The sequence below is a fragment of the Indicator indicator genome, chromosome 11 (genome assembly GCF_027791375.1).
Source record: "Indicator indicator isolate 239-I01 chromosome 11, UM_Iind_1.1, whole genome shotgun sequence".
Classification (NCBI taxonomy): domain Eukaryota; kingdom Metazoa; phylum Chordata; class Aves; order Piciformes; family Indicatoridae; genus Indicator; species Indicator indicator.
Window position 1 is genome coordinate 20,498,393 of NC_072020.1, and position 27,630 is coordinate 20,526,022.

Below are 27,630 nucleotides of genomic sequence, written 5' to 3' on the forward strand. Positions count from 1 at the left end.
AAATAGTTGTATTTTTAGAACAACTAGAATGGATGAGGCTTTTTTTCCCATTGTACTTTGTGTAGTGGGGAATTTCAGGATCTAATAAGGTCTTTTATCACTACTAATATAGTTTTATTGGATATTCCTAAAAGCAAAATTAAAATATACGTAACAGGTAGAGTTTAACTGTGGGTTAAAAATATTTTTGTTCCAAATACTAAGAAATACAGAACTACACAGCACTTGAAAATATTTCTTTAATACCATATTCTGTAGCTGAAAGACTGCAAAAAAAAGTACCATGTGATAAAATTGCAGTTTCCATGGTAACCTTGATTATTTTTAATAGCAATGAACTGAGAGACATAAAACATGAATTGATTGGCAGCTGCCCTAGGGCTGCATCAGCTCTAATAACATAACCAAAACGTGTTTTTATTTATTAATGTTAAGCAACAAGCTACTTTTATTATTTTTTTTTAGCTGGTTTCACCACTAGTGTTTCATAATAAGCTCTAAACTTTATACAGCAAAGATCTTAATTCCCCTGAGATGTAAAAGGTAGAAATGTTACTGATGTGGGCTTGTTTGCAAAAGCTTACAGAAATGTGAGTTGTGTTGTTCTTTGTGTTAATTAATTTTTTGTTTTGTTTTGTATTGAAGGTTCTTCAGGTTCGATGTCTTTAGACACCAGTAAATTTGTATCCACTTTCCAGCACAAGTAACTTGTTAGTTGCTCTCTCTTCTCTGTTTGATCCAAATCTCTGCTGTCCATATGGTGCTGCTTGATTGCCATTTCATCCCTAGGAACCTTCACATCAGAAATGAACCAGTTTTAATAACTGCAAGTTAATTGCAACATCCCATTGCTTACTCTGTCAGGGTGTTAGAGCAGAAGATACATGGAAGAAATGGTATCTACCCCAAAAATAAGTGACACAGGAGCCACCAGTGAACCAACTCATCCTTATAAAAATCTCTCTCCTTAAAAATGCTCTCCTGATAATAGTTTGAGAAAGCTGCATTTTATTTATGCTGTTGTTGGATGTGTTGATTCCAACAGCAGACATCTCACGTCCTTCCCAAGGATGCCATTGTTTGTGGTGAAGCAGTATTCCAACAAGCATTAATACTTGCATGTCTTTTGCTAAGTGGTATTACACCTTTTAAAATGGGAAGTCACATTTCTGACTGAACTTAAAAGGCAAGAAAAATGGGAAAAGTTGCTTCTCATCCATCAACACTCCTCTTGGTTCTTTCTCTGGGCACAGGGTCAGCTCTTCTCAGTCAGCCAGAGCTGCATTTCTTCGCTTTTAACTGCACCTTCAGTCCAAAAGAACTTGGTGAGTTGATGCTTATTTCTCAACCTGTGCTCTCTGCTGCCCCACTGGACATCTCAGATAGCCTCCCATCAGTTTTCTCCTTCAGACTTCCTACCAGAACTAACAGTGGACTCAAAGTCTGCTTTGGGAACAGTGCTCCAGGGAGGCTGACAACCAAATGACAGGCACGTTCTTTCATGCATGTGCAGCCATACTCCAAACCTACTCAAATTCTGCTGTTCCAAGTTTATCTCTGTCTAGATCCTGAGGGCATTCTCTACTATTTCCTCTATTATTTCTCAGCTGTAACAAAGGTCGATAATAATTCATTTCCTCTTTTATTCACAGGTTATTTACTAGCTATAGCTTCATGCATTCGAAACTTTTTAAAAACCAGAACAGCTTTTCCATTGGGGTTAATGACATCATAGGCTGGGTTAAAAAACTGTGATATGAGTTCTGCACCATCTTGCTCTGCTTAATAGAGTGTCATAAAATCACCTTGGTGATAGCAGTGAAATTTAGCCAGAGAAATGCTTACTTTCCTGTATCACTAATCCAATCAGGTCCACTCCTGCAGAGTCACTGCATAAACTCTCCAGTTGAAGGAACCTGGAATGAATCAGAGTTGGATAGTTCAGGAACAAACTTATTGTCCTTTCCTCACTTAACCAAGTCCGCTACAGCTATAGTTCACAATTCCTGTACCATTTCATGAGCATTGGAAAAATAATAACTTATCATTTATACCACCAAGACTAAAAGAAATTCCTTGCAGTGCTCAGTAAATGTAATCATGAGTAAACACAAAACCAATATAATGGTGATAGGGCTAAATACACCAAATGCTAAGAGTGAGGAAAAGAAGTTAGAAAATATCAAAAGATTATTTTAAAGGCAGTATTGATAGTTTACCATGAATTGTACTGGCCAAAATTCAGACAAATGTAAAGAAATAAAAAAAAATAGTGGGTGAATTGAAGAAAATTTCATCTTTGAAATTAACTGTGAAAGAAAGTAGCACAGAGTTCCACTTTATTCCTGAAGGAAGTTATGGACCTTATGTTATGGTCATTACAATCCCAGTGTTCTCATCACCCATATGAACACTGGTCACAACTTTTTGTCCTTGATACTTTGGACCTTCTAGGTGTCTCCATTGACTATTATGTTCTTTTGAGATTTACAGATAGTGTGTCCTCACACTTCCACTTTTCTGTGGGGAAATTTCCATGCTACAGCTCCAGCAACTCCAGATCTTGATCAGAATCATTCAGACTCAATGGTCCTATTAGTGGCAAAGTATTGGTTCATTAAATTTTAGTCAGGAAATATAGGTGGTCCCTGTGGGCTCAGTCATAGCTACCCAGACATAGGCTGCTCACCAGGGGCCCTTTCCCTACAAATTCAGGAAGTTCAAAGTAATATCAAGCTCACATGCAAGTAATGACCTCATACAAACACAGCCCCACTAAGCTGGTCATCCTGTGGAAAACTGATACCTCCTTTTTCTTCATTCTTTCTCAAACTGTGTGATCAGTTAGTTTTGAGATTTTTATAGAATCATAGATTTATTTATGCTAGAAGATGGACCTCTGAAAATCACATAGGTCCCAGGGCCATATTTAAAGCAAGGCTAGCTTGAAAGTTATATCAGATTGCTCAGGACCATTTCTAGTTCAGTTTTGAGTACTTCCAGAGTACCTCCAGCCTGTTTAGGTAGCTCTGATGGTTTTCTTTTCTTCTATGCAATTAGAATTTACCTTACTAAAACTTGTGCCCATTGCCTTAAATCCTTTCACTGAGTGCCTGCAGTAAGTCTGGCTCCTCCTATTAAATGCTTGAAGATCCTGCTCTTCACAACTACATCCTGCTCTTCAGCCCTTTCTTCTTCCATCCAAACAAGTAGAGCTCCCTTAGTCTCTCTCCATGTCTTATGTTGCCCAGTTCTTTTGTTGTACTTGTCCAATTTGTCTGTATCTGTCTTGCAAAGGGTGCAGCTTTGTTCACATTTTCTCCATAAATCTGCTCCATAATAAAAACCTTTCCTTTTTGCTGTTATTTTTCTGGTCACAAAACCTTCAAATGTTTCTAATCCAGCCATTTGATTCTATTTCCTTCATTCCAAGACTGCTTTCACATGAAGGACTCACCAGTTCATCTGGATTTTTGGGTCTCTGTTTTAATTCCTCTGTCTTTAGCACACATAAAACACCCCCAAAGAAACACCCAGTAAAAAGACCTGGAGGCTGATTTCTCATTATTGAGCTGCTATTTATTTATACAGTAGAAGCTATATAGCATTTGGGTAAAGTGACAATGCTACATGATATTAATATTAGGCTGCTCAGAGAGGTGTGGAGCTGGCTATAGTCCATCAGCCAGCTAATTAATGAAAAAATGTGAGAAGTAGAGAGCACTTACTTCTGATATTGCAAAAGGAAAATTAAAAGTAAAGAAAGAAAAAGAAAAGCCTTCACATAAATAGTTTCAGAAGTCTTCTGAGGATGTTTGCAAACATATTTTCGCATCACTGGCACTGTATACTACAGTGTTCAGTGATGGGTGGATTATTCCAAATTATTTACACATAAATACTGTCTAAACTAGAGCAGGGCAGACTTAGATGGGACACTAGGAAGAAATTATTTGCTATGAGGGTATAGAGACAGTGGAACCCAGAGAAGTTGTGGATGCCTTATCCCTGGAAGTCTTTAAGACCAGGCTGGATGAAGCTTTGAGCAACCTGGTCTAGAGAGAGGTGTCCCTGCCTGAGTCAAAGGGGTTGGAACTGAATGATCTCTAAGGTCCTTTCTAACTCAAGCCTGTGATTCTCTGAATACTGGCTAAAATGTACAGCTCTGAAAAAAATTGTGATGAGGCCTTTTCTGACTATACTAGTCTGATATAATTTCTTCCTACTCATATAAGATATGAATCTTCTTTCCCTACATGCTGGTTTCTCCTAGATCTACAGTAATTTTAGAAGTGCTTCAAAGACCAGTTTGGATTTCTGGCTCCTTCCATGTTTTTTTTTAATTTTGAACTGAGCTCCTGACTTTTAAAGGTCCTTTCCAACCCAAAACATTCTGTGACTGTATGAGTCTTACATGCTGAGGACTGCTCTTACATATTTATTTTCTTTCTTTTTTTTTTCCTTTTCTTTTTTCTTGGGTTTTGGTTTTTTGTTTTTTTTTTCTTCCCACATGGTGTACTATATACATCACAAGACCTGGGGAAATTGGCAACAGTTTTCTCTTTTTCAGAAAAAAAATTACCAAGCTAGGTTAAGGTTAAGCTTCCACATCTATCACACGCAATGACTTTTTCAGGTGTCTACTTAAATAGCAAACTGAAATAATTAATTTTCATTGTATCATCAGGCTACAAAGCAGTCATCTTTATATTGTGTTTAAAAAAAAAAAAAAGAGAGAAATTTGATTGCCTCACAGGAAGGCAAAATGCAGCATGCAAAGGACCTCACATGTAATTAACCAGAGGAAATGATGTAACTAGTATGCAGATAGCAGATGAACAAGAACTATTTCTTTTATTAAACAAGTAAAAAAGACAATTTCTCTTACAGTTTCTCTTTTTTTTTTTTGTTAAAACAAAATTTTAATTAAGTTAAAAAATTTTGTTTTTTCTCCAATGAGAACAAGCAGAAAAGATATTTTGTTCACTTCTATTATTCTATTTTCTCTGTTCATCATTAAATTGTTATATTAGTAGTAATTAGTAGAGCAAGACATATTTTATTAGGCAAAACCTTTCTAATGGAAAGATATCATTTTGATAGCATATTTTCCTATGAAGGCATGAGAGATCTTAGGATAGCTGACACCTCAATGTGGTCTGACATTCACTTGGGAGAAAACTAGACTCAGGTCCTTCCTTTACCTGACTCATTTTGCAGGTTTCTAGGTATCACCCAGTCACTGAAAGTCTCACTGCAATTTTTACCTCTGTATAGTGCAAAGGAAACATAAACCTCTGTATCTAGAAATTCTAGGATAGAAAGGTTATCATGGACTGTCATTCAGACATCAATATCTCAGTCTACAGAATATCACAGCATCCATTTTGTGCATTTAATTTGCATTAATATATATTAGTAATATGTTCTTATTATTAATAAGTTCACTTGCTTTTGATGTCATGTTCAGGAGTTACAGAATCACTTTTACACCTGAATGATTTTCAGTTTTTCTTTTCCTGTAGGCTTTTTCGGATTTCTTACAAAAGAGTCATAGAATTGGAAGGGTTGGAAGGGACCTTTAAAGGTCATCTAGTCCAACCCAGTGCAGTGAGCAGGGACAACTTCATCTAGATTAGGTTGCTCAGAGCCCCATCCAACCTGACTTAGAATGTTTTCAGGAATGGGGTATCTACCACCTCTCTGGACAATCTGGGCCAGAGCCCCACCACCTTCAGTGCAAAAAGATTTCTTCCTTAGGTCTAATGTAATTCTCCTCTGTCTTAAAACCACCTAACTCTCCAGGCTCAAAGTCTAAATTTCTTTGAATGAATCTTGGATCTTCATATCTGTGTATATCTCTGCTTATATTTGTTTTATATCTATAGCTATATCTAACATTGGCAGGCTTAAATAATCCATAATTTTGTACTGTGTTGAAAACCCATTTCTGTGTAATGAAGCTATGGAGGTGTTTATCTGAGAATCTGAAATAAAGAAGAATATTTACTAAACCCACTGAGGGCTGAAGTATTTCACAGCTATAAGACTCTCATGAGTACCATTGCAGATACATGACATTATCTCTTAAATACACAATGAAAATATGTCAGGGTAAGCAACACGCCTCAGTAAGATGGTTCATTATTTTTGTTTGTGTTCCTTGCACATGTATGTGTGCACAGACTCAAATTTGAACATAATAATTTTTTAGAATGAAATAATTTTAAATGCAACTGAAGTTCTTAATGGATTATGCTCATTCAGTGAACATTTTCTAAAGAAATACCTTCTCAAGAAGAGAATTTCCAACTCAAGAAGCATTCATTGTTAAGAAGAGCTAGCACTAGCAGGAATATACCTGATCCATGTTCCCCTTATTCAGGCCAAGTTCTAGAGCTTCTAGGTTCAGTGTCCCAGAGGATTTCTAAACTGGGATTTCTAAACTAGAAATTTCTAGTTATAATAAACTAGATGACTTCTAAACTAACATGTTATCTCAACTGACTGCTTTCTTTTTCCTCTTTTTTTTTTTTTTTTTTGGTAACATCTTTTGCAAAATACATAGTATATTCCAATTTCTAACAATTTCCTAAGATAGAAGACTTTGGAAAGCATTGTGTACAAAGCTGTCTTTCATTCTTCTCAATTAATGTCTTTCAGTGCTGGTTTGACAGACTTTGGAGTTGAAGTCTGTTTCCTGAATAAATGTCACAGCACTAAAAAATAGATTTGGGGGAAGAAGGGAGGCAAGCATTCCATTGTTTTTGTGTCTTTAAAGTGAAATCCAAAAAAAGAAGCTTTCAGGTCAAGATGAGCTAAATATTGACTAGCTAAATATTAATAAATGTCTCCTGGGGTTTGGGGTTTTTTGGTGGTTTTGGGGTTTGTTTTTTTCATGAGCAATTAAATATCTTCCAATCTTCATTCAGAGGCTGCATTCTTGCAGAAAGAAGGGGGAAAAATAACAAGAAAACACAAACAGATAATTCCCCTCCACACTGCAAGTCCAGACTTTTCAACAGCTGAGGACCTTCTTCAGTATGAGGGTGGTGAGACTGGAACAGGCTGTCCACAGAGGTTGTGTATGCCCTCTCCCTGGAGCTGTTCAAGGCCAGGTTGGATGAAGCCTTGAACAACCAAGTTTAGCTGAAAGGACTCCTGGCTCATGGTGGGGAGATTGGAGTAGATAATCTCTAAGGATCTCTAAGGTTCTTTCCATCCTAAGTGTGATGGTTTGAAACTGTCTTTTTAATTTTTCCTTGCCAAGTTCAGAACAGAGAAAGTGAAAGAGTGTAAATAAGTCACTGTTGGGTGTAAGAAAGCAAAATACTGATTGTTCTAAACACTTCCATTGGATAGATAGAAATGTTTAAGAACTATTACCCAAAACAAAGTGGGCACTCTGCACATTCTGCGTTCGGCAGTGGGGGCAGTTGCTGGGCTGTCTGGCTGCTGTTTTCTTCTTCTCTCCTGGCTGAAGATAACACGTACTGACCTTGGCAGCTAAGTTAACAACTTTCTGCTCTAACTAACTCTGCTTTCTGTCCAAGGGGGGTCTGGGGGAGAAGCTCCTGGGAGAGGGAGGCCCCTTTGGGAAGGGTCCCCTTTGGGGGGAAGCAAAGGGAGATTGGTTGTGATTTTCTGTTGATTGTATATATATATTTGTAGATGTTGTGAATTAGGTATATTTGTATATATTCATTGCATTTCATCGTAGATTGTAGATTCTGCTTTGTAAATACAGCTTTCATTTGCTTCCAGACTGGGCTAGCCTAGTTATTGTCGGGGGGGGGGTGTGGTGTGTGTGGAATTTCAGCTCACACTGACACACTAAGCCATTCTATGAACTTGTAAGTAGTTAATACAGAAGAGAGGCCAGGTATTAAAATAACTAACTAATTAACTAACTAACTAACTAACTAAATCTCAACTTTAATAAGACAGCTTTCCAAGCATGTTGACCATATTATTCTGACTTGTTCACTCAGATTCTCTAAAGACATCCTTATCAGCTGCTGGAGTATTTAGAAATCCAACTCAATAAATTAAGTAATACAAGTTTGGGTTGCGTTTTTTTGTTTGTTTGTTTGGTTTTTTTTGTTTTTTTTTTTGTTTTTTTTTTTTAATTAAATTTAAACGTATTCAGAACCCAGATGATCCCATGACAAAAAAAGGAGCAGTTAAAACACAAAACCAGCTCATAGTTCTGAGAATTGAAAGAGCCTGACATTTTTCTTTTTAAGTAAATACCATATTTTAATTGCTGAAGCCCCAAGGTAACCACAAAGTCATACATTGACAGCTCATGTGGGTTTTATGAGGCTGTTTACTCTGTGGTTCCTGAAAAAAAGGTTTAGCAGCTGCTGCTGCTCCTGATACTTACATCACCTGTAAGCTAGAAAGCATCTTCTTAAATATGGGAGATAAGAACCTAAGAAAAGGAAATTTAAGTATACAAAATAAAGAGTTGTTAGGCATACAGGAATGGATCCAGTATGAGTTGTTGCCAGGCTGTGCAGTCACTCCTCACTGTTAATTTGTTTCCATTTAAGAGAACATGGACATGCTTCTTGACTGCAAAGACAAACTGTGGGCACTTAATATCTTGGCTGATTTTCTATTTACTCTTCTTGGAAAATGAGATTAATGATACTCCTCAGGTATTTTTATTTATTAGCTTTTCAGGTGTGCAGAGGTTTTTGCAGTCTAATGATGTAGGCTTTGAAACATAACAGAAGATCATGACACCAATGAGTACATGCATTTTAATAAATATGTTCTAGGAATGAATATTAGTAAGAGAGTTGATTTCTAGACAAAATTTGTGAACGATATCAACTAAATCAAACCTACAATGTCATTTGTACTCTTTCTGGAAAGCAATGGTACCAATAATATTTCTGAAGGTGTGATATGTAATCTTCACAAATCAAGTGTTTTTAGAACGTTCATAAATGCTGTGGCTGAAAACAGCTAATGACAACCCAGATTTCTGTGCTGAGATGTTTAGGTGTCTAATGTAATGTGAGTATCCTGTTTTAAAAGGGTTCAAAACAGGCTCTCTCTGTGTGTATATATTTATTTATATCTCATGATGTGCTTTTCAAACTAAGATTTAGTTTAAGTAGCTAAATTGGATGGTATAACACTATCCAATGTTTTACACAGACAGTAATATCTCTACTATTTACACCTGTTTGCCCTATTTGCTTCCGTTTTCCACAGTTTAATGGGAGATCCATAATTTTTCACTTCATAAAATAGAATCATAGAATAGTTTAGTTTGGAAGGAACCCCCAGAGATCACGTAGTAAGCAGAGACATTATGCTCAGAGGCCTGTCAAGCCTGACCTTGAATATTTCCAGGGATGGGGTCACAGCTATCTCCCTGTGCAACCTATTCCATCATTTCACCACCCTCATGATAAAGAACTCATTACAGAATCAGAGAATCAACCAGGTTGGAAAAGACCTAACCTAACACCATCTAATCAACTAAAAAAATGGCAAAAAGTGCCTCATCCAGTCTTATTTTAAACACTTCCAGGGTCAGTGACTCCACCTCCTCCTTGGGCAGCCCATTCCAATGGTCAATCACTCTTTCTGTGAAGAATTTCTTCTCAACACCCAGCCTAAATCTTCCCTGGCACAGCTTGAGACTGTGTCCTCTTGTTCTGTCACTGGTTGCCTGGGAGAAGAGACCAACCCTCACCTGGCTACAGCCTCCCTTCAGGCAGTTGTAGGCAGCAATGAGGTCACCCCTGAGCCTCCTCTTCTCCAGACTAAACACCCCCAGCTCCCTCAGCTGCTCCTCACAGGGCTGTGCTCCAAACCCCTCCCAGCTTTGTTGCCCTTCTCTGGACATGTTCAAGCAACTCAACATCTTTCTTGAATTGAGAGGCCCAGAAATGGACACAGTACTCAAGGTGTGGCCAACCTAAATCTCCTCTTCTCTGATTTCAAACCATTGTCCCTCATCCTATCACTGCAGTTCTTTATAAACAGTCCCTCTCCAGCCTTCCTGCAGGCCCCTTTCAGGTACTGGCAGGCCACTATTAGGTCTCCCCAGAGCCTTCTCTTCTCCAGGCTGCACAATCCAGCTCCATCAGCCTGTCATGGTAGCAGAGATAATCCAGACTCCTGATAATTTTAATGGATTTGTTTTAGCTTCAGCTCTCCTAATTGCCTGAAACCACAGTCACTTCTAACAAGCTGAAATATTAAAATGGAGAATATTTTCTAAGGGATAACAAAATCCTCTGTTACATCCCATTTTAGAATTGAAAACCTTTCATTTACTCTTCTGGTAATGCATATGTTGACATTATTAACTCACACTCATTTTTATTCAATCCCATGATGAATCCATCCTGGTTAATTGATCATCTTGTCCCTGCAATGTAAGAATCACAGATAGGACTATGTGTATGAAATAATAGATGTTACCTTTGATTATTCTACCATCTTGGCCATCACTTGGATGTATAAGCAGGATTTATACACATTTCTATCATATTAAAGTCAATGAGGAATAATCAAATCCTTAAATAAGGTTGAAGAGAGGTTTTTACATATGAGACTTTACATTTTGAATTACTCCTTCAGAAAGAGAAGAACAAGAGAAATTTGCTAAATTTCAGAACTATTTAGCACTTCCAATGCCTAGAAGTTTTGAAGTACTCATATAAATCTAGGTAAAAAGAGAGAAGTATTCACAATGAGCTAGTGATGGAATCAGTCCATGTTTGTACTATAATGCAACATACTGAAGAGAAGAAATGAAAACTTAGGAAGTATATATAGGTAGCATTTAGGATTGTTTTGGTGCTCAATGTTGAGTTAAGCTTCTGTATTTATGTTAATTTAATATTTATTTCATTAAACTATATCTTTAAATATCATGACATTATGGGGATTATGAAGAACAGACTTGGTGATTGTGCAAGAAACGTTTGTCTTGCAAAAAGCTCATTGTCTCCTCTGTGAAATCCACAATCATTATTAAAATGCAAGAAGACTGGAATTTATTTGTTGTTCCATTAACCTGAAATAAAATTATATTATTATTCATTTGTGACTTCCCAGAGAATAATCACACTAGGGGTGGGAAAGAGGGCATTGTGCAGCAGTAGCTGCAGACATAAAATATGGAAGTGTTTTGTCTCTGAAGGAAAATAAAAAAGAGACCCCTTGAGAAATGCATTTTTTAAAAGCTCTGCTTTTAAATGATATTAAAGATTTTCTTCTGTGCTATAAATGTGCATCTGTTCTATAAGCTTAACAAGATGACAATGGTTGTCATGTCAAATCTCAACAGGCCACCTTTACTCATGCTCTCCTGTGTTAAGAAATGCCACCATAGCAGAATGAAACGTAACCTTTAATATTACTTTCTTTGGTCTAGGCTTCAGTCAAACACAAGAGAAGTGTAAGAAATCCCTGCTTCTCAGTGGATTTGGTTTAAGACAACCTCTCTCCTTTAGAGATATTATCAACTGGGAGTTTTTCCTAGAAGAAAGAGAAGTTATTTTGTATTTCTGTATCAGTCTTTGTCAGATGAAGAACAATAAAATTAGATTAATAGATATGCAAGTCTATCTTGTTACTGTAGATGCCTAGAACTAGTGTGACAAGTCTTGCATAATTTTTAATGTTCCTGGCTCTGATACAGACATCCATAGGTTTTGTATGCTTTGCAAAATGTATCTACACTGTTCCTCAGGGGCATAACTTTGGGACTAATAAAGCTTAACAACTGTATATCACTACCAGGAGTGTCACATTTTGAAGTATCTCCAGGGTTTCTGCAGAAGTTTTAGTTACAATTCAGGAAACACAGATTCCTTGCTTTGCTCATGGACCACTTGAAACTATACACACAACTTTGCTGTCTCCTTGGCACTACCTCCATGCTGTTATATTTCTTTTCATAAAATCTGACATGCTGTTTTCAAAAGCTGAATTGAAAATGGACAGTGAGATAACAGTTTGAAAAGCATCTTCATCCTGCTTGGTCTGCCCAACTTGCTTTTATTTGTTCTTTCTCATGGGTACTATAGCTTGATGACATCACTTTACAGAGATTGAACACATCGTAGGCAAAAAAAAGGACTAAATGATATCTATGGAATAGACCCTCACTAAAGGCATGTGGTCTTCACCATGCCTCTGTGAAATTTGCCAACAAAATGTTCTATCTCCCAAAACTACCAGCTTTCAAGACTTATGATTTACAAAGCTGCTACATCCTCATCCTTGTCAGATTACAAAGACTGCAAAAGTCAAGGCCAAGTGGAAGCTCCTGTTAAGACATTTAACTAGTTCCTCTCTGAAAAAATAAAATTTCCTTTCTTTTCGTTTTGACTGCCTTTACAAAGAATGAGAAAGTATTTTGATGTCAGAAAGAATGAGAAAGTATTTTGATGTCACAAAGAAGTTCACAGAATCAGACTCACAGAATGGTAGTGGTTGGAAGGGACCTCGAAAGGTCATCTAGTCCAATCCCCTTGCCTGAGCAAGATCACCTAGAATAAGTCACACAGGAATGTGTCCAGGCAGGTTTTAAATGTCTCTAGAGAAGGAGACTCCACAACCTTTCTGGGCAGCCTGTTCCAGGGCTCTGTGTCCTGTTCTAGATGCAAATGATGGAATGGGCTCCAGGATCTGTACCACCTTACAGAACATCTCACCTCTCTCATGCTCACAGCAGGTATGTTTATAAACAGGTATGTGACACACTGTTGCTCTAACTACTCAGCAGGTTTTGAAAGCTTTCATATGTATTAAAAACTGGGCAATGTGGCTTTTCCAGGAGGAATTAAAAAGAGATATTTTTTTCTTTCTTTTTAACTTCCCCCCCTCCCATTTTTTTCTCTGCCCTACAGAGATTTATAAATAGCATTCACAATCCACATGGCATGAATTGCAAATGTAATCACCAGCATGAAATAAGGTTAAAAAGCTCAGATGTGTTGGGATCTGATGCTTCTCCAAACAAAGGCTACATTGCTCAGGGGGCAAAAAGCAGAGCAAAGGAATGTGTTGCAATATGAGAAAGAGGTGATCGTTCTTTACACCAATGGTAATACCATGAGCTCTCTTAGAGAAGAGAGTTGGCTTCTGGTAGTGCCAGTACTGAGTTAAAGGGGCTCTTCTCTTCACCTTGTCATTTCATGTGCCTAATTCTTCATTTTAGCAGTGACTTACACATTGGCATTTGAGGTTTAATTTATGTTTTGTGTGTGTAAGTAGAATATAAGGTCTTGCTTAGTAACATTTCTTATTGTGCTCAGGAGAAACATTTTTGTAATTTACTAGGCAATTCTGGAAAGTGAAAGCATTGTAATTGTCACAGAGAAGACACTTGCAAACATGTTTCCCTTTACTTAATTTAGTGCTTTGATGGACAGACATCTCAATACCTTTCCAAAGTTGTCACACTGCACAAAAGAGAAAATCAAAGATGTGCAGTTCACCTTTTAAAGGCAATATAAATCAATGTCACTCTGTTGATGTTCATTTATTCTTATCAACCTGTATGAGCTCAGGCTCTGTCCCACAATCCGTCGGTCACAACTGATCCTTTAAATATCCTGTAGATGTTAGACACTGAATGTCCAGTTTGCTTTAAATTAAATGTGAAGACACTAATTCATCTTTTTGTGCTTAAATTAAGATCAGATTTTAATGACCCTGAGAGAAGAGTTCTTTTCAATAATGCAGACACTTTAGTAGTCATGAATGCCTCATTCAGAAGGCAAGCCAAAGAGCTTCAGGAGATGAAATTTGTTTGAACAGTACAAGAGTGTCTATCACACTTCGATCCAATTTGTTTAAATTCTTTGAGAGACTGTATTAAGTAGTATTCCAAAATGTCTACATAACATTATATTGGTTGAAAAACATAACACAATACATAAATCCTGTTTCTCTTAGTATTACATGGTGCTTTATTTTTCCCCTTTAGTATGAAATTAATATTTTTGTCCAAAGTTCAATATGGATTTGAAACTAGAAAATAATTTTTTCTATGATTATTGCCTTTTATTTGTGTGCTAAAGAATATTTGTCAGGCAAAAATTTGCATTTTTACGACATTTTGTGCAAGAAATTCCTTCAGATAAAAGCTATGTCTTTTTAAAAATAAATTCTAATTTTTTTTTAAATGAACCTTTGTATTCTGTTTTGACATAAAACATCAACACTATTTAATGTAAAATGCTTATGTAGACATACAAACACTTTTGATTATTTAATTAATAGTTTGAAAGCTAAAAACAACCAGAAAACTTATAAATTGAAACATGTTTTTTGTCTTTACTCTTCCCCCCACACTTTGTCAGTTCAGTAGAGACTGAAAAAGTTTATTTTCTTTTTCTTTCCTCTTTTTCTCCTGATCCCTGAAAATCAAAAGATTCTTGTTTGTAGTCCAAAGAAATTAGAACATACTTACTCCTGCATTAATATGAAATGGTAAAAAAACCCTGCAGTACTTCAGTGACATAGTATTGATACAATACAGGCAGAATATCTGGGACTTTCTATTTATGATCTGGTGATAGTGTGGGAATGCCATTTACATAATTTTTTGTCACAAGATCTTCTAAATTTTCCCTTTTTTTGAGGAGAAAAATAACATTTAAAACATTGTCACATGTTCCCTAGTTTGTTGGGGAAGTCTTGGAAGTCTTAGACACCAAAAAGTGATCTCCTGTTCAGTGAGACCTGAACCGTTGGGAGAATTGGGTGGAGGGGAACCTCATGAAGTTCTACAGGGCCAAGAGTTCTCCTACTAGATGTCATGCCATTTTTATCCGTTATTTTTTGTACAAATAACTCTGACCCATCCTCTGTAAAAGCTGGTAATGGTGTGCTGTTATTACTGTGAGGTGTCAATATTCTGTCCACATCAGGGGTGTCAAAAGGTATAAAATTAGGCCAGGAAGTTGGAAACTGGCTTCAGATAAGTACAGATGTGAAGGCATCTTGTAGATTCCTCATGCATGTGATTACTGTCTGACAGAACAGTTGATAAAAAGCTAAGACAAATGACAATGATGGGCAATGATCATAGTCCATGAACACCTTAGCTGGGCCAATTGCATGAATCATACTTTGGAGAAAGAAGATAAGACAGCTTCATGCTACACATTGTGAGTCAATTGGTTCCAAAATCTGGTTTGGAAGGTCCCAGCCTGGTCAAAGATATCTCAAGCTGTCTCACACTATAGCACTTTAAGAAGCCAACCCTGTCTCAACACAGTAAGAATAACTTGAAAGGCCACTGATCACTTCAGCGGGAACAAAATGGCAAAAACTGAGGGCAAGAGCATAGTTAAGGGAATGACTGTTCATGAGGTGTTTTTCTATAATACCTGGGCCACAATGAATCAGATGATTCAGTCATGCTTGACACAATACAAACTCAGCAAACAGCAGTTGCACTCCGCTGCTGTTACCCAATTGCTCTCAGAATCCCTGTGCCTACCCAAGCTGATTACGCAATGATTAAAAGGTCATCAAGTCCACTGATGAATCTGAGATGTGCAAACAGACAGGGAGAAAAGAAGCAAGACAAGCAGAAACAGGAAAAGAGTGTGTAAAATTGTCATAAATAGAGAAGCAGAGCAGAAATGAAGACTGAAGGAGGTAATGGAATTTTCTGCTAGCTAACATTGCAGTTCAGGGGAGGAACCACCAGAGTCAAAGTCTGTGATCAGAAACACAACACGGAGATGGGTAAGAAGTTGGTCATAATTAGGAAAAGAAGTTGATGTAGGGAAAACAGTATGAGAGATTTGAAAGCTTAGGTCTTTCTTCTAAAAATAAGAAACATAAAAATGAAAATAAACAGGGTTCTGAAGTTATTTATGCTTTTTGTGGGAAACTTTGGTTCAAATTAGGGATTTAAGAGACTGAAAAAAAGAGAACAAACCAAACAACCTAAGAAGAAAACTGGTGTATTTCAGTCTTCCACAACAGCAATGAAAATCCAAGAGTTTCAGTTTTCAGAAAAACCACATACATATACATACCCAGAGGACTAATTGCAGGACTTCACTGTAATTAAATAAAAACATTTATTTTGGTCACTCTTACAAATTAAAATTGATGAGTCTGTTGTTTGTGTGTATTTTTGGTTTGTTTATTTGCTTTTTAAGTCAGGGCATGTATTTATTTTGTTACTTCGATATCAGTAGTGAGACTGTTGCCATAGTCTCTTCAGTTTGCTCTTTAAAATTGCACAAGGCATCGGGACTGGGAAAATAGATGAAACTCAGCCTCTCCTTGAAGGTTCCAATCCAGCTAACAAAGACTATTTAAATACGATGTTTTGTACATGTAGCAGTGGCTACTCCACCAATGAATCAGTTACACATATTACCTGTCTGCAAGAAATGTTCATGTGCCCTCATGTGCTCCAGAGATTTTGTAGCCAGGGGCAGACAGAGTGACATGTAAAGCTGAAACCTGCCCTGAACCTGGTTCATGTATTTGTTGTTTCAACTGTCATGCAGAGGAGGTGTTCTGCATAGGATGGTCTCTGTGGCAAATTGTCACAGCTTTGTGGGATACCATTATGTAATGTTCCATTTTTCAGGACACTTTACAATTATCCCTCTCCTTTTTGCAATAGGAATAAAATTCAGATTACAGGAGCAGTTCTGTGAAGCAGTCCTGAGTCATAGAATATATCACAATATCATAGAATCATTGAGTTCAAGCACTAACACTCCCAAATGCGGTGCTAAACCACATTGCTCTGCCTTTTTCAAATCCCTCCAGGGATGAGCATTAAACCACCTCCCAAGGGAGCCTGTTCCAGTGATTGAGAATCATTTCAGTCAAGAACTTTCTTTTAATATCCCACCTAAACCTCCCCTGGTGCAACTTGAAGCCACTTCTTCTCATCCTATCGCTTGTTAAAGGGAAGAAGAAACCAACACCCACTTCACTAAAAACTCCTTCAAGAGTCCCTACATGAGAGACATTACCTTTGTGTTTCATAGCACATATGAAACTTTAGGACTGACATGACTTGCTGAAGCCCACTAAAATAATTTCAGTCTTCATAAAGCAGTCTTCATAAAGATCAACAAAACAAGCAAAGCAAGAGAAAACTTATTTTTATCTCTTAATCAATGATAAGGAAGAAAAGTCCATTTAAAGCCCTATGAATGTGCAGTTTAGTTTAGGGGAACTTACAGGTTGCAGGCATAAAGCCTGCAATGCAATCTAGCTAAACCATGGTTGAATGCTACAAGTACAGCAACCTTTTAAGTAAGCTTGAAATTACAGATTTGGCATTGTTTGCAGACCACTAAATATTCCATGTCCCACTAGTCCTATACTGTCCAAATCTTAGTTTCTACAAATTAGATTCCTAGTGCTAAACTCAAAGCAACAAAAGGCAAGGGAGGGAGGAAAGGCATGTGGTTGGAATTACAGACTTCTTATATAAAAGGAGCTTAGAATGTCAACCTTTGCCTGTTTCCCAAGACAATAAATCTTTGAATTAACTGTGTTCATGACCACTTGTATTGAAAAGCTATGTCTGCTTCAGTGACGTTGACAAAATGAACTGAAGGATAGGGTGGGGGCAAAAACCAAGGAGTAGGAAAGTAGGAAAAAGCTGATCAAGCATATAAATTTTAGCACATAGAAAATTAAAACAGTTAAAAAATTGTTTTCACTTAATAGCAACCCAAACTGTTCAAAATGATAACTGTTCAGCAACAGAGGTAATGATATGCAGCTTCAAATAAATATCTAATGACTGCGACATGAGGAACTAAATATAATGGAGTGTTATAGTAAAATATAAAATCCACCAATGAAAGATGCAGCAGCTATCAAGATCTCTAAAATTCCATTTTATGGGGAGCTGCAGTTTTGCTGATTAGTGACTGCTGCAAAAGCATCTTAATTTACAGCAGACCTGAGAAATACCATTGTGTATATCCTTTTTAAAAAAGAGAGGGGAAGAGGAGGAAGTATCAGTGTTATTCAGAAAGTTCAAGTGCCAAAATCATCTTTTTGAAAGTCAAAATACAAGTAAATGCAGAAAAGCTGTATCAAATATTTCCTAATACCCTACAGTAGCATCTTCTGAAGCTTTCAAAGTAACAGACACAGAGAATGAAAATATTTTTGATGTTTCTCTTCAGTTTTTTTAGCATCACATATCATAGGTTCAACTTCATTTCATATCAGCTGGGGAAAGGAAATGCAACATAGTCCAATAGTATACTTAGAGATGTTGCTTGAAATGCATATGGAGAAAATGGATATGTTTAAAACAGCTATAAAAGAATATCTGACAGTAGAGATTGTGCATTTTATGAAGCAATGACTAAGGTATTGGAGTAAATTCTTGTATTATTTAATTGTGCCTTTTATGAAGTTATGACTAAAGTACTTGAGTAAATTCATATGTTATTTAAAAATAGTTTTTCATATGATGATAGGAAAATAAATAAAGGAGGAAGGAAGGAAAAGTTTAAGATCATTTAATTTATTTAATGTCATTATTACTTAAAAAAAATTAATAGTGTATAACTCTTGGCTATTTGTCAGCTAGATTTCAAGTAAACTTCAAAGAATCATTCACAATGCATGATATATTTACATAAAAAGACATATTTTAGAAGATAATTAGAATGAAAGTAACCTATGTTAGAAACAAAAAGATTAATTCTTTCACTCATCATATAGTGATGGGTGAGTCTTAGCTAAATTATAAGATAGAAAGGGAAAATCAAACCATTCACTTGACAGTGTCACAGATCTCGGATTTAATGTTCCTTCACATCACATGAAGAGAATTATGCTAAACCTAACACAATAGCCAAAGGTAAAATGAAAGAACAAAGGAGCTGCACTAGTAGTAGCATTTTTCTTCCTTGGATACACCACATTGTCAATGGTAACAAAAATTATCTTGGAAGGTAGAAAGAAAAGAAAAAGGCCTGGCCTTTCTTTGTTTTTTAACTATTCTAAACTGTAGAGGAACCATAGCATCACAGATTTCCAAATGAATCACTTGGGTTCCTGTGATTGGTACTGCTTTATAGCAAGGTGGTCAGGCGTTGGAACGAGCTGCCCAGAGAAGTGATGGAGTCACCATCTTACTACCCCAGAGATGTGCAAAAATATCTGTAGATGTGGCACTTCAGAACATGATTTCGTGTTCATGGTAGTGTTCATGATAGTGTTGGATTGACTGTTATTAATTTTAGAGGTCTTTTCCCACCATAATTATTCTATGATTCTAAGTGTACTTCTCAGAGCACATGTCTTTGTGACTTGAAACACTTTTATCAAGGCTTGTAACTGCTTTTATCACTACTGCCACCATAGTAGGGGGAAAGGGCATGATGACAGTCATGTAGGTTTATGTTTTTCAGTGTTTTATCAGCTGATAAAAATTAGTGATGCCTTCAGGTCATTAATTCACTCATGCTCATCCTATTTACAATAGCAGCAGAGTCAGAAAAATTCAAATTAAAATTTGAGGACACAGGCATTACTTACCTTATTTGTAGCATAGCCATTACCACTATGCCCAAATCCTCCATGATTTTAGGTCATTCCTGAGTGTACTGTCCTGTTTCCCTTACAGTCTCATTGCAACATCCTTTTTATCATGCAGCTCTTCAGTAAAATAGTACATTGAAACAACTTGGTAAGACCTAAAAATGTTGGTGAGATTAAAAATATAAACAATCAGGAAAAGCACTGAAATTGAAGTGTTGTCTGATCTGAAAGCATACATTTATACTGTTATTTTTTTTTTCCTGCAATATGTATGAGCTTAAAGATATCCAGGAATGACTATTACATATTTAAAAGCCAGGGTTTTTTACAGCTGTGTTGTTCCATGTATCAAATATTTGACCCCTAACAATAATAAGCAGTTTGGGAAGATACAGTGTACAAATTTATCCTTGGAAGCAGAGATTCTAAAAGCTTGAAAGATTAATGAAAGGTTTTCAGATTTCCCAGCATCCATATTAAGATTTAACTTTCATATCAATATGACACAAAAGCTACTTTCTGACCTTCATTCATGTAATTCAGTTAAAGTACATCAATCATATTTTCTTTTCTTGGTTGAGTGGAGAACGTGTTGTTTCATTTTAGGAACAATTTATCCATGGTGTATTAAGTACCATATTATGCCTCCATGAAAAGTGATACCGTGGAAAAAAAAAAAAAAAAGAAAAATAGAAAGGGACAGTGTTTTATTTGTTAAAAAAAAGAGAAAGAAATAAAAAAGCTATAAATGATCTTGTCTGTGCTCTGCAAGTTGATTTTCTTCAGAACCAGCCAAAGGCAGTATCATGTAATCAGTTTTTAACTCAGAATTTTATGTCTCTCCACTCCAATAAGAAAGAAACAGAGAGCAGTTAAAAGATGATAGCTAAGATTAAAAGGAAAAATCAGGTGTCAAAGGCAAGGCTGAAGAAGATTGAACTGCCTAAATCAGAAAATGGGATCTAAAACCTCTAGTTCAGTGGCTGCATGGGTTTCTTATGCATTGGTGTTCTGCATTATGTTGCTGCTCAGATCTGAGCAGGCTGAATCCTAGCTCTTTCAGATTTAAAAATAAGACAGAGGGATATGTATACTACTTAAAGACACTGGTTTGTTCCAGTGGCTTGACTGTCCAAAATGAAGAATTAATGGCTTTATTTTTAATCAATGACTAAAACTGCCTCCCAGTCAACTATAGAGAAAAATCGTCTCCTCAGAAAAAGAGGATTCAAGCCCACATTTCTTGTATGCCAGGTGAAGGCTCTGTCAATGAGGAAGCAGATAAGAGTGCATGCCCATGTCTCTCTGTGTGTACAGACAGACACACACACTGGGCTTATTCCCTCCCCCTTTCCTACTGAGAGTAATATCAGCAAGAGGTGCTACTAGTTTGTGATTAAAATATACCCACTACTCAGATATTGCTTATACTGTTTATGATTTCTTATTTTATTTCTTGCTCTTGTTTAGACATGTTCTAATTTTCATTTTAAATTCAATTAACTAGATCACAAATTTAATGCAGCTAGAATTTTTAAACAAAAAGTCACATTCCACCCTTTTGGTATTTTTGTCTACAGTATTTAACCCTTATTTATGTAGAAAACATCCTTTGTTGACATGCTTTTATTATCATTAACTTTGGAAGACTATCAAAGCAGCAAGGTCGGGATAATGACTTACCATGTTCTGTGGTTTTATTGATACAAAAATGTCTGTAAGTATTATACTTATTATTTCAAGTAAAAGAATCCTAGACTATGTGCTTCTTCAGGGTGCAGGACTTCTACTGGATGAGGACTTCCCTACATTTATCCCTGTAACCCCTACAATGTACTTAAAGCTTGTGCTAAGCTTTAAGGTTATCCTATGACCACTTTTAGACTGCGGTCCATTAAATAAATGTTAATTCATCTCAGCATCATCATTCTAGTAGACTGTGATGACCTTCTAGGTCATCATATTCTGTTAGGCTGAAATGAAAACAATTGTTTGACCAAATGGTTTATTCTAAGATTTAATTACATTGTTAATCCTTTAAGAAGCACAGAAAATACCCTCTAGCAACACAAATCCTTGCACAGGCTCAGGCAACCCTAGCTGTACATCTTCCAGATCACAGTTAAGATGCTATTAGCACAAAAGTTGCAACTCTGGCTACCTTGCCATGGCAAGCTATTATGGACAGGGAATGAACCATATTTATGCTGCTATAGTAATTCTTGGTAGAAACACTTTTTTTTTTTTTTTGAGTTAAATAGACTTCAGATAAGAAGATCTGGCAGACTATAGAGGGGATGGTCACACTCAACAATCTTTAAGTCCTAAACTCATCACAGTTTCTGTAAGTACTGTTGCAGTGAACTTTCCATCTTATTTTAGCTTTCTTAGCTTTTCTAGAGCATATGATAAGATTAATACATATTCTCAAGCTTTTCTGAGAGAAATGATTATGGATTGGAGTATTTGTGTATATAGCTTGACTTAATTTTAAGTGTGCATATTTTCCTAACAGATTTTTAATGGGAGGTGGAATGTCCATTTTTAACTAAGAAAATATACAATTCACTTGTGTTTTACCCATGCAGTTGTCCTGGAATCTTCAAGACAGAAGTTAAACAAACTACAGACACTTTGAAAAGAATCAGTAACAGGTGTGACAGATTATTAGAAATTATAAAATGTCACCTGTATTGTGTTTTTTTTAGGCTAAGCACAATGTTTCCCTCTTAAAACTATAAAACTAAATCCTTAGAACTTTTCATGATGTAATGCTAGCTTTTACTAACTTTCTGCCTTTTAAGAGCTGTTATGGGCTACATCAGGCTGACAGCTAAGCCCCATGCATCTCCTAGCTCACATAAAAAGTGAGAAAACTTGTGTGTCATGATAAAGACAGTTTAATAGGTGAAGTAAAAGCTATGTGTAGAGATGTTTCCAGGAAAACAGGGCTTCTGGTTACTTGCATAATGGTTACTTGGGAAGACAAATACCATCACTCCAAACATCCCTCCTTCCTCTTTCCTCCAGATTTGTTGCTGAGCGTGATGTCATGTAGTGTGGAATACCATTTGCATCAGCTGGGATCAGCCATCCCAGCTGTGTCCCCTCCCAGTTTCTTGTGCACCCGCAAACTGCTCACTGGTGGAGCAGTGTGAAGAGCAGAAAAGACCTCAATGCTGTGTGAGCACTGTTCAGCAGTAACTAAAACATCCATGTGTTATCAACACTGTTCTCATCACAAATCCAAAACACCACTACACAAGCTATTATGACTAACATTAACTATATCCCAGCCAAAACCAGTCCAAGAGCTCTTCTCAGTGATGCCCAATTACAGCCAAGAGGCAATGGGTGGAAGTCAAGGCACAGGAAGTTTCAAGTAAATATGAGGAAAAATTGTTTCACTGTGAGGGTGACAGAACACTGGAACAGGCTGCCCAGGGAGGTTGTGGAGTCTCCCTCTCTGAAGATATTCAAAACTCACCTGGATTTGTTCCTGTGTAGTCTGGTGTAGGTGATCCTGCTCTGGCAGGGGGGTTGGACCTGGTGATCTCTTGAGGTCCCTTCCAACCTCTGATATATTGTGATTCTGTGATTGTGAAGAGCTTATTATTGCTGTTTTTTTTTTTCAAAAACAAAACAAAAGAAAAAAAACACAAAAAAAAAAAAGAAAAGAAAACAAAACCCACATCAATGATCTTTAAAAACATCAGTGCTGTGCCTGGATGTCTAGTTCCTGTGTGCTGTCAAATTCACTCAGCAGTTCTACATGGGCGTATAGAACAGCCCAGCAGGGAGATATCTATTCTAATTATATCCCTTGTGAGATCTTTCAAATTCAGTGCCAGATCCAGCTATCAAATTGGCACTAGTCCTTGGGTAGCACACTAACCAATGTCAGCGGGCAGGACTTATGTGTGGTTCAATATGATCAGCTGTATTGTCAGATTAAAAGACTGGAACACTTGAAAGCTGTTTAGGATTCACCAGAAAGGCAGAGTGGGACTGACCTTACCTACTTAAGCTTTTCAGAGTTTTAGCTTTTACATCTGTATGGGTCACTCGATGCTTCTCTACAGTCAAAGGATAAAATCTGATGATAACTCAAAGCTCAATTAATTTGACCTATTTTATCTTTATCACTTTTATGTATTTCAGATATTTTCTTTGGGATGAGATGAATAGAAGGTTTTTTCCCCTCCTTTCACCATAGAACAAATCTAGATGATCTAGATGGCAAGCTTGGATATAGCTGTCTACAATTTGCTAGATGAACACAGACACCAATTGTGTCTTCAGAATGATTTTATTCTGTTTGAGACACCAACTAACCTACTTTCAATGTTAAAATACTTTAATGCACACAATTTTTTTTATCATCTAACAGTTAGAAAGCTCTTGACAGAAGAAGATCTACTCAGTCTCAAACACAGACCATAAACATCAAGTTTTCTCTACAGTCAGCAAAACACATTTTTTTCTTTCTCATTTTTTTTTTTTTAGCTTTACAGGCCCACAGTGGTACTTTGAACAACATTCTAAATGCATTTGGGAATATCTGAAATAATAGATGACATGAGAGAAAATTTAATACATTTTTCAAAACCTGACCCTGTATCCAGTTATTCTCAATGATCATATATCAATTTTTGGCCAAATCTGAAAGGTCTAGCCAAAGAGATGTTTTTATAGAAGGGCATAGCTCTAAGATATCATTCTTAGTGTCAGAAGGCCATTAAGAGTTGCTAAATTGTCCAGGTTAAATGGCCAGAAGTAAACAATGATATCTGTTATTCTCAGCATGTGAAGCTTTAATGAGCTCTTATTTCTTATTGGATTAGTGTCACCATATTCTGTGTTCCACTAAAGCAATTCAGTGAGAGAATGTCCTACTCATTGCTGATTAACACCGTTCCTCATTAACCAAATATACCTGTTAACCAAATGCTATTGGGGTGGAAATAACCCAAGTTTCTTCCAGTGTTATTTATGCAGGGAGAAAAATCATCCATTTAAAATCCTCAACAGTGTATTGCTTTTCACCTTAGAGATTATTTCTAAGCCCTTGACAAATATTCTGGGGAGATAAAGGATATTAAAACTGGCCAATGATAAGAGATAAGATGGGACACTGAATCCTCAGTTACATAGGATTTAGTGGTTATGGACTTAAACAGAAGGGCAGAAGCATTTATTTTAAGAAATTCTGTCTCTGAAAAATGAAAGGCACTTCTACAGAAGATAAACTTTTATTTTGCTGTAACTAAAAAGCTGTCTCACCATGAAAGCAGTGACTTTCTTTGTAGGGATGAATGTGTCTCCTGACACAAGCACCTAGACATTCCTTCTTAATGTAGACATGGTGAAAGAGAAGAATGCCACAGTTTCAGTTGTTTCTTGACTATGTATTTCACCTTTCTTTCAGGTGTTATAGCTTTTTTTTTTTTTTGTGTATATATTATTATTCTATTACATTGCTATTATGATACATCCTATAACACATCAGTCATTCAACAGCAAACACTCCATGGAAAAACAACAAAAGGGCATAACAAAGCAAAAAGGCCAGCAGTTAAAAGAAGAGAACAAGATAAGGAATTGGGTGGAGTATATCCAGGCTCCACCACTGTCTCCAAATCTATTCAAAATATGACTGCATTGCCTTTTGGCATAACTTGGCTCCACAATCTTCATTCTCCCTAGTTATGTCAAGAGGTCTGCCAGTATCCTTACCTTTGACTCTAGCAGGTTTGGACAAAAAATAACTGACTCTCCTGTTAAAACTGCACTTATTTTTGACACATTGTTTCTCTGCAGAAAATTAATGAAAAGGCTGTAATCCTGAAGACCTGAGCTGTAGAGAAGGATTTTTTTTTTTTCACATTATTTACATAAAGAGCCCAACTATAAGTTAAGAGATCTTATATCAATCTTATATTAAGTTAAGAAATCTTTTGGAATAAATAGATTTGAGAGTGATGCCTTCTGGAATTTCCCTCTAAATTTTCTTTTGCAAGAAACTGTTTTGTGAACTCTTTATGAAGAGGGGAGGGATGCATCATGTCTCTCAGAGTTGTTTCATTCTTCCTTCAAGTCTTTGTGGTGTTTGCATTCAATTCACATCTAAACTTCACAAGCACAACATTTAGAGACTTACTTTCTTCCAAACAAAAACTGAGAATACAGACAAACAGATAATAGCTTCAGGGAGGTCAGGAAATTATCTATCAGTAAGTATTGGCAAAAACAAACTGCTGTTACCACTGAAACCAGGTGCAGGCCAGCAAAATGATTCTCTGGACTGTTTGACCAGATCTCCACTCACTATAATAGGGGCTTAAGCATATCTGAAATGCAAACAGCTGGCTTAGAGATATGCAAAGTTAGAAGTCTGAATCTGTAGCTAAAAGAATTTGTTCAAGGTGTTCTAACAGTTGGAAAGGTGTTAGGTTCTAACCTGTCTCTAATAATATCTGTAATGGGTGCTTAGGTATACAAATATTTTAAATAAAGTGATAGTTCCTGACGATATTCTCCCTGCCATCTGGTGATTAATAGCCATCAATAGAGTTTCATGCCATAGTTTTTCTGACCTCTTTCATAATACTTCACCAATAACTTGGTATACTTTTGCAAACAGACCAACAAACAAGCCTTCTGGTATTAGACTATCAACAAAGAGATGCCAACCTGTATAACTCCCTGAGATTCTTCTTCATATTAAGCCACATGACCAAAGGATGGTTTTGTTCTTTTGCTGGCTTTTTAATCACTGCCTTTATGATGTATTTTGTTAGCTTACCTCTTTTGGTTAAAAAGAAAGCTTGAAAGAGTAACGGTCATTTTAATGTCATTATCTTCCCATTTACTGTCTTGACTACAAATTGCTTCTATTGAGTTTTCCCAGTTTGATACAACTAATTTGCCAGCCTTCTCTACAGATGCTCACCTTCAGCCAGAAGAGAATATTCCCCTTTTATCATTCACACACACAGATACAAATCCTTGTTTTATGATGCTTCTTCGTTCTCCAGCTGCATATAAAGTTAATCCAACTAGCTATTTTAAATTCAGCAGCTATAAAATTAGGTGAGTTGGATTTTTTCTTACTGCAGCAAAAAGGCTCCTAAAATTATTGAGTGACAAATCTGTATATTTACTTGTTCTCCAACACTCTGCAGCCAGAACTGAAGAACTTATTCATTTTTAGATTTATGTCAGATGCTTGGAGTTACATGCAAACACAAGGCTGTGACTTTTGAATACCTTTGCATGAGTAGTCTCAAAGTTGTGGTAAATCAGCATTGCAAATAAAAAAGGCTGAAGTATGATTTGAAGACAAATATTTTGCTGCAGTGCATGCTTACACCATGTGTGTGTTGTTGTTTCTGGTTTTTCTTTTTTAATGTAAATTAATTCATTTCCTGGAAATCCACCCTACAGCATAACAACAGAAAAACAAAGAGCAGATTAAACAATATATTTTCTAAATTCTGGCATTCCTAGATAGCATGATTAATTGTTTGGGGTTTTTTTTGGTGCAAAAAATACATGGGGAAGTCTGTTAGAAAACTGGGTTAGAAACACACATATACATACTCTAAACAAGGGGGGGACTGCAGCAAGGTGGTCTTAAAGTCCCTTCCAACCCAAACCATTCCATGATTCTAAGTATTCCATAATAATAAAGAGTTAAACTGCAAGCATCATACTACCTACATATAATAAGAACTTAATCAGATAGTATGGTTAAGCCTTTGATAAAATTTTGTTTGAAAGCTGCTCATAAAAACTTTGATTTCTGGGAATGTAATTTCAAATAACAGCCTATAGTGATTTTTTTAATATTAAATTAGAAATTGCCTCATAAAATGTAACTGCTGTTTAATGCATAATAATATTTCATTTAAAACTTCCTGTAACATGTTGTGGTAGTATTTAAATAAAGAGGAAAAGTTATTAAAACAGTTCCTCCAGTGCCTTGCAATTTTAAAGTAAATTGTCTTCTTAAATATGTGAACAATTTTGGCAGAATATTTAAAGCAGAAGACTAATGGAATAAAGCTGTTCAGAGTTAACTAAGAAAAA